The following is a 9,086-nucleotide window of genomic DNA, read 5'->3' as shown; positions in this document are numbered from 1 at the left end:
TGGTTGGTGATGGCCATGATGGGGGGAAGTAATACTATGGTGAAGAAGAAAAAGAGAGTTCAAGTCAAAGAGCCCTCTTCCATGGCCACGTCTCTCTTGGCTTGACTTGAAATGGAAACCAAAAAACCTCACTAGGATGTGACCCCAGAGTTGAGTCAACAAACTGTTGGATTTGTCTTTTTTCTCTGAGGATTTTCTGCCTTGAACTGAAATAGATGGCAGGTCAGGACCCATCCACCCCTATTTTTAAACGGAGGGACATCTCTTCACTTTCAATCTATTTCTTGGCTTCCAGCCTGTTCAGTTTAATCTAGTAAATAGAAGCCCAGGTTAGGCGCCGCTCAGGTCCCTTCCCATCATAATACTATCTATTCAAAGATCCCTCTTGGTTCTGATTGCCTCTCTTTTGGGTTCTCCAGTCTCCCTCTAGCCCTGACATTCTGTGTTGTGAGCAACTCTGAGACAGATACCGACCTGTATCAAAACCGTGAAGTTGGCCAGGCTTGTCCTTGGGGCTGTCTAGGTGAATTTGGTGGATGGTATTTTTGTCCAGTTATGGATTGCCCTCTTCCCAAGAAGAAAATGAGCTACTAATTCACTGTCTGACCTCGTGCAAGATCCTAAACCTCTCTGGAATGCAGCAATAAGGTTGGAGGCAGCCTGTGAAGGAAACTGAGGCTCAGAGAAACACGGAGCATTTTGTAGTGTCAGTAGTGTTGGATATTGGGTCACTTTCTACGTGGGTGACCTTGGGCAAGTCATGGGATTATAGCAAGTAGAATTGTAAGAAACCTTAGAGATCATCTGGCATAACTCCAACTAGGTGGTACATTGGAGGCATCTAGGTGGTGCAGTGGACCTGGAGTCTGAAAGACAGGCATATCACTTAACCTCTGTTTGCCTCAGTTTCTTTGCTCAAATGAGATAATAATTGTAAAGCACTTAGCACAGTGGCTGGCACATAATAAATCCCATATAAATATGAGCGATTATTAACTCCTCTCTTTTTGTTTTTGAGTTATTTTTTTAAATTAAAAAAAAAAAACAAAAACAAAGGCACAGAGAGTTTAAATACCTTGTCCAAGGACACATAGCAGAGATAGGATTTGACCTCAGATCCTTTGACTCTAAATCTAGTGCTCTTATCACTAAAAAAAATGCTGCAGTCTCTCAGAGCCTCAGTTTCTTCATCTGTAAAATGACAATAATCATCTTTTGTAATGCTTTTCAAAAGTGTTGAGAGGAAAGCTGTCTATATGCTGGAAGAAATCTATGCATTTATTATTATTATTTTTATTTTATCTTTGTCTAAGGCTGGCCCAACCCCAAACTTCTTAGTCTGGGGAGCTAGCTGGGAAAATCCGAGATGACTTCTCCAGCTGGGATGACAGAGCCCTGACTGTCTTCCAGAGGGTTTCAGTGAGAGTACGAGAGAAGGGGCCAGCTGGCTCAGGAAAAAGGGTACATTTCCAGGGTAGCCCAACAAGCAGTGCCCTGCTCTCTGGGTTCTGGAGTAACCATGACTAGAGCTGAGGCCAAAAGATTGAGATTTGGATGAAACCTTAGAAACTTCTGGTTCAAACCCCTCGTTTTATAATAGATGAGGAAGGTGAGGCCCGGGGAGGGGAGGGGACTTGCCTTGCCTCCCATCACCCGAGGAGAGAGAATTCAGCTTTTGGGGTGTGTGTGGGGGGAGATGAAGGATAAGATGGCAGGATGGGGGAAAAGCAAGGTCCTCATTTCGAGGAGGGGGGCGAAGGAGATCCCTGACCTCATGAGCTCAATGGCTCGACCCTGGTGGATTGAAGAGGCTTCCCTTTTCCCACTGATTCTGTAGAAGCAGGGATGCTAGGACAGAATTCCAGGAATCTCTCCGAGAACCATGGGAAAGGAACCAGCTCCAGCCATGGGGTGGGGTGTTTTGTCTCTCTGGCCTCTGGCTGACCCTCCAGCTGCCTGTGGAGCTGCTAGTTAAATACCTGGACAAGGTACAAAGAGATTTTTTAAAAAGCTAGAATCGCCCCTTCTTGGTAGAAAACTGGGTGTTTTTCAATTTGAGTTAAACATGGCTAACTTGGAATGGTTTGTGGATAGAGATGGAGTGCTGGCTAGCAGGGTTACACCGGGTAAGGGACACGTCCCTTCCCTTAAGAAGCTGGGTCACAGGGGAAGGTACCCAGCCCCTTCCCTCGGAGGACCGCCAGTCTGGAGCACTCGGGGAGCTGCCAGGCTCGAGCCCTCCTCTCTGAAGGGGGCCCCTGGCCCTGCGAGTGTCTCTGGTCGTGGGGAAGCCGCTCATCCCCTCTGAGGCCCCCCGGTCCCAGGGCATGTGTACTTAGGAAGAGAGGAGAGAATGTCCGTCGACGGAGCCCTACTTGAACCGTTACGAATGACTGGTTTACGAGCCTGTCCTTTCAGGGACTGGCGTTGACCCTGCCGTGTTCGGCTGCCATGATTTAAATCGAGTTGTTTATTTAGGCAGAAGATACAAAGGTAGGAAGGGAATTTCCTTTGGGTCAGCCTCAGACCTCAGGATTCCAGAACTGGGGGGTAGCACTGCAGGGACGTCGGAGAAGCTTTTGTCCACTGGGAGGGAGATGGCCGGGCACTGCCAGGGACTGGTGACTCAAGGGATGCCATGTTCCCGGGAAGGCTTTCCATGCAATCAGCTGGCTCACAGCACCAAGGAACGGCCCAACAGGTGGCCTTCTCTGGACTGCTCCTAGGGTCAACTTGGAGGATTGGCCAATTGGGCTAGGCCTGGGAAATCAGGCTCCCTAATCCTGGAAGTTATATAAACAGGAGAAGATGCAAGGCTGGAAAAACACTCAAGCCATCGTCCAGGGCTGTGAAATCAAGGCGCGCTGTGGGAAATGGATCCCTGCTGGCTGGATTCTCTAGGCTGCTCCAAGGAGGAATAATAGCAAGAACAGCCACCAGAGGCATGTCTAGGATACTCTAATGGGTACCTAATAACAACACTGGGAAGTAAGCAATACAGGTACTGAAACAGAACAACGGCTATCGCTCTCCATGTTTTCCAAATGGAGAAACTGAGTTTCAAAGAAGTTAAATAAGGAGAATCCTGGATTTGGAAGTTAAGAAGACCCGTGTTTGAATCTTGGCATCTAATCCCATCTCAGACATTTATTAGCTCTGGGACTCTGAGCAAGTGAACTTGTCTTTCTCAGCCTCAATTTTCTCATCAGGAAAATGGGAATAATGAAAATACTTACCTCATGGGACACTGAGAGCTAGGTGGTACAGTAGATAGAACACTGGACTTAGAATCGGGAAAATGCATCTTCCTGAGTTCAAATCTGACCTCAGACACTTACTAGCTGAGTGACCCTGGGCAAGTCACTTCAGCCTGTTTGCCTTATTTTCCCAGTATGCAAAATGAGCTGGAGAAGGAAATGACAAACCACTGCAGTATCTCTGCCAAGAAAATCCTAAAATGGAGTCGTGAAGATTTGGATATAACTGACAAACACCAACATGGGACAATTGTAAGGATCAAATGAGATAACTTAGGGGAAGTACCATGAGCTATTTGAATTATTATCATTGCCCACAACTAGGAAATTTCAGAGATGGGATTTAGAGCTGGGATTACTCCTGAAAATAAAGTATTCCAGTGCTGAATGGCAAACATTAGAGGGAGGGAGGTACCAAAGTGGATAGACCAGGAATCAGAAAGAGCTGGATGTATGGTACCCAGATAATAATAAGGTCCGAGAGCAAGGTCTGGACCCCCCGCTCGCTTGTTGGGTTTTAAATCCTCAACACTCCTCCTCCCCATATCATTAGCCATTTGGGCAATCCTTTTTTACTGTCCAAGAATACCCCACTCCCTGTTATAAGTATAGATGCCAGGTTACTCCTGAGGCCAGTATTATCCAATAAATCCCTCTTCTTTGAGGGTTTGATTTGAAAAATTTTCAGAATTTTTCAAAATTTCAAAATAAATAAAAAAAGATTTGAAAAATCCTTTTTCTTTGATGGGCAGCCCCCATCAATGAATCCATCTTTTTGGAGGCTCAAAGGGATTCGTCCACAGAAAATTTCCATTCAAAGGCTGGGGGCACAGCGAATAGAGTGCCAGGCCTGCAGTCTTATTGTCTTGAGTTCAAATCTGGCTTCAGCCACTTACTAGCTGTGTGAGCCTGGGCGAGTCACATAACCTTGTTTGCCTCAGTTTTCTCCTCTATAAAATGAGCTAGAGAAAGAAATGGCAAACCACTCTAGTATCTCTGCCAAGAAAACCCCAAAGAGGATCATGAAGAGTCAGACATGATGGAACAACAACAACCTATAAACTCATCAAAATGATCCGGAACTCCCTTGATCTATCCTTCACACCCTCATTTGATGACCATTGATTTAAGTACCTACTAGGTGCAATGGATGTATGGGGTATTCCAGAAAGACTATCACCTGTGGTGTGAAAGCTTGCCCAGCTCTTTTCAGAGCTGCTCATCCTACATTCGATAGCTACTTTTCACCCAGCTCTCACCTGGGGCTTCAAGAAGCTGTGGCATGAAGTGGACACAGCTTGGTAAAACTGTCAAGGTAGACTTGGCACATGGGCTAACCCAGGCTGAGGGTAACCAACAGGCCTCAGACCCACCGAGGACTTAGGGGGACGTCTACCCCAAACACATGAAGACTTCCACTGGTGGAATGGGCAGAGAAGTACAATTTATTCCATTGGCCAATGACGATGGTTAAAGCAGGTTTGTGGAGTTGGGAATTGATAACAACTGCGAACAATAAGCATTCTGGAACCGTGTCCAAAGAGCCATAATACTATGCATATACCCTTTAACCCAGAGATACTAGGAGATCTGTATCCCAAAGAGATCAAAGAAATAGGAAAAGGGTATATGTGTACAAAAATATTTATAGTAGTTCTCTCTGTAGTGGCAAAGAACTGGAAACTAAGGGGGTGTCCATCAACTGAGGAATGTCTGGACAAGCTTTTCATGTTGGGATTTTAATGGAATACTGTTGAGCTATAAGAAATAATGAACAGGATTATTTCAGAAAAAACCTGGAAAGACTTATATGAACTGATGCAAAGTAAAAGTGAACAGAACCAGGACATTATCTACAGTAACTGAAATACTGTACAATGTTCAACTGGGAAGGAATAAAGTAGCAAAATGAGGTTCCAAGACTACTCCAAGAGACTCATAATAAAAAGTGCTATTGACAACCATAGAAGGAACTGTTGCAGTCTGAATGTAGATCAGAGCATGCCATTTTTCACATTATTCCTCCATGAGTTTTTTCTCATATATGTGATATGTGCCTTCTTTCATGGGATGAGGAATATGGAAATATGTATTGTACAACCTACATCAGATTATTTACTCCCTTGAGGAGGGGAGAAGGATAAGAGGGAGAGAATCTGGACCACAAAATACCAGAAAACAATTGATAAAAATTGTTTCTACAGGTAATTAAAAAATTGTAATAAAAATGAAATTTTATTTTATTTTTTTTAACCCTTGCTTTTTGTCTTAGAATAAATACTATGTATTGGTTCTCAGGCAGAAGGACTAGGAAATGGACCCAGGGTGACATAGCTAGGACACACCTGAGGCTGGATTTGAACCTAGGACCTCCCATCTCTGGGCCTGGCTCTCAATCCATTGAGTCACCTAGCTGCCCCCAAAACCTAAATTTTAATTGGAAAGAGCAACAGAATTAGAGGTAAGACCACCATGGTTAAGGGTTATGGTTCTAGTGCTACTTCTCCTTCCTTATAGGACTTTGAATAAGTCAGTTTTCTTCTCTGAACTTCAATTTCCTCTGAAAAACAAGGGATTAGGCTTCACATTATCTAAGGGCCTTTGTAGCGCTGACATTTGGTGATGGAAGAGAAAATCCATATCCTGTGGATACTGACTAGAGAACTGGATTTGCAGCCAGGAAGACCTGGGTTCAGGTCCCACCTCTAACATACCGTGTGGCCTCGAAGCAATCCCTTAACCTCTTCCTGTCCCTTGACCACCAGATTCTTCACTCATAATAATGGTAGTCATCGGATTCTAGGATCATAGATTTAGAACTGGAAATGGGCTTAAAAAACATCTAGTCCAATCTCCTCGTTTTATAGATGAGGAAACTGAGGCCCAGGGAGGTTAAATAATGAGTATTTTCACATGGAGAGCAGGTCAGGGGCAGGATTTGACCCCAGGTGGTGATGGAGGATGGAGGTGGGCTAGCACTCTCAAAGATCCCTTTGAACTTTTAAATCATTTCCTCTTGCAATCGCTGGGCTCCCTCTTATCTTTAGTATTCTGATACTCTGAGGAGGCTCGCTGTGATGGAGAGAACCCAAGCCTGGAGTCAAGAGGGGAGCCTTTGAGCCCCTGCTTCGCCCCCTGTTCCCTTATCTGTCAGGGGAGGACAAGAAGCCCTGCCCCAACTCCCTTAAGCAGGGCTACTGGGAGGCTCCAGAAGGAGAACGATCCAGGGAAGGGCCTGGGAAAGCCGGGGAGTTTTCAGGATTGATGGCAGAAGGAGCTTGCTCCGTCCAACCCATGGCCTCCGTGTACTGACGCATCACGAATCTGGTCCAAGGCCGGCTTCCCAACAGCGGACACTTTTCCAACCACAGAAATCCACCTCCTTCTTCCCCTCGGTTTCAAAGGGAGTAGAACTGGATGAGAGGAGGCATCAGGGTGGGTTCAGAGTGTTTTTTTTCTTTGAACATTGTTCTTGTTCCTTTGGGGCTCTGCCAGCTGTCTGGGCTTGGGTTGTTTGATGTATTTCCCTGGCCTTGGAGGTGAGAAGTTTTCTCCACCGCCCCCCTTTTATTATTATTATTTTTTTCTCCTTTCTGCTTTGGCTGGACTGTGATTGAAGCCATGTGCTGGGCAGGGGCGGGCAGTTGGCTCCAAAGTTTGCCCGGCTCCTGCGGCTCCTGACCCAGGTCTTGCCTCCCTGGGTTGGGCTCCAAGGTATCTCCTTCCTCGGCTGTGAGAAGACTTGGTCTGCTCTTTAATTCAATTCATGGGCAGTTTGGCATATAGAAAGAGCCTTGAATCTGGAGACAGTTCAGCGTGAAGCCCCGGCTCTGCTTCTCACTAACGATGTGACCTTGGGCCAATCCTTTCCATTTTTGACCTCAGTTTCCATATCTGTAAAAAGGAAAGAACAATCCTGACATAACCCACATCACCGATTTATTGACCATATAAGTGTAAGTAGTGATTAACTTTAGAAATATTTATTTAAATGCCTACTTTGAGGATAGGCTCTGGGATAGATGAAAACATTTCAATAAAACCTCTATCCTTGCCCTGATGATGCAGCCGATCGTCTATGTAGGGGGATATAGTATAGGATAACTATAGTACGAATTAATGCACGATCAGTATATTCAAGGGCTACAATGGAAGAGCTCTATGTGGGAGGGAAAGGGAAGGTCATTATTTGCTGGAGAAATGAAGGAAGGCTTCATGGAGGAGGGATGACCTCTATCATTTCAGCTCCTAAAGACCTCTCTTCATTTAGTTATTAAATCAGAAAACACGGCACCCTTTGTCCCCTTCTCTCTATTTATGTGAACAACTTTTTTTTTTTAAACCCTTACCTTCCATCTTGGAATCAATACTGTGTATTGGTTCCAAGGCAGAGGAGCAGTAAGGGCTGGCAATGGGGATTAAGTGACTCATTCAGGGTCTCACCACTAGGAAGTGTCTGAGACCACATTTGAACTACATGAACAGCTTTCTATGCCCCCTAATCTTTTTTTTTTTTTAACCCTTAAGTCTTAGAATTAATACAGAGTATTGGTTCCAAGGCAGAAGAGCAGTAAGGACTAGGCAATGGGTGGTAAGTTACTTATCCAGGGTCACAAAGCTTGGAAGTGACCAAGGCCAAATTTGAACAGAGGACCTCCTGTCTCCAGGCCTGGCTCTCAGTCCACTGAACCCCCAGCTTCCCTTGTCCCCTCCATCTTGTCATGTCTTCTCTTATCTCCATGCCTTTGATAGTTACCCACACTTGGGAGAGTTTATTGCTCCTCATAGTCACAGCGTAGGCTAACAAGAGCAATGATAATTGCTCACATTTCTATAGAGCTCTAAGGATCTCATTAAAAAAAAGTTTTGTTGAATTTATTTTTTTACACCATAATCACTTCTATTGATGACCTTCCTCCAACTCAAGAACCTTCCTTCAAAAAGAAAAAAGCTAGTTAGCTTAAACCAAGTGACAGGGATCACCTCTGAGAGCAAAAGCAACATTCTACCCCCTCTCCCCCGCCAGTGGAGGAGGCAGGTGCATTTCTTCATTGGAAGGCAGTCATTCTAATGACAAGCTATTTGGCTTTGTTTTAGTGTTATTCTCATCGATATTGTTGTCATCTTTGTGTATGTTTTCTGAGCTTTGTTTACTTCCCTCTGTATCAGTTTGGGACTTTAAAAAGTGCTTTACTTACACTATTGCACTCGATTCTCATAATAGCCCAATGAGAGGAGCACTGAAATTTCCCCCATTTTGTAGATGAGGAAATGGAGGCTCAAGGAGGTAACTTACATGGAGGACACCCCACAGCTGGTCAGTGACTGAGGCAGGAGTCAATCAGGTCCTCCTGACTCCAGCAATGGAAAACAATCTCATTCTTCTTAAACATTCTTGAATGAGTAGTTTCATTTTCCCCCCAGAGTAGTTAGCAAGTCTGGCTCCACTAAAACTCATGGCTCCCAATAGAAAAGGCATAGACCCAATCTTAGCAGCTTGAGCGTATTGCTGGACAGATCCCAAGCTGACCTGACTCCAGAAAAGGACTAAGTCTATGTCTAGACGACCTCCTGCTTCTCAGTCACTTCCATCCAGGATCCCACCTGTTGGTCACTGTCACCATGTTCCAGCTGTTCCACAATTAGGGTCTCATCTCTTCTCTCTGATCCAGGCAGGACTCTCAATGGAGGGAATCCTTTCCAGTCCTCCCACATTTTATTTCTCTCTATGCACTCTCTATGTGGGGATTTTTTTCCTTCCTTCTTTCCTTCCTTCCTTCCTTCCTTCCTTCCTTCCTTCCTTCCTTCCTTCCTTCCTTCCTTCCTTCC

Source organism: Gracilinanus agilis, chromosome 1 (assembly GCF_016433145.1).
Source record: "Gracilinanus agilis isolate LMUSP501 chromosome 1, AgileGrace, whole genome shotgun sequence".
In the NCBI taxonomy this organism is placed as follows: Eukaryota; Metazoa; Chordata; class Mammalia; order Didelphimorphia; family Didelphidae; genus Gracilinanus; species Gracilinanus agilis.
This window is presented reverse-complemented; position numbering follows the sequence as displayed.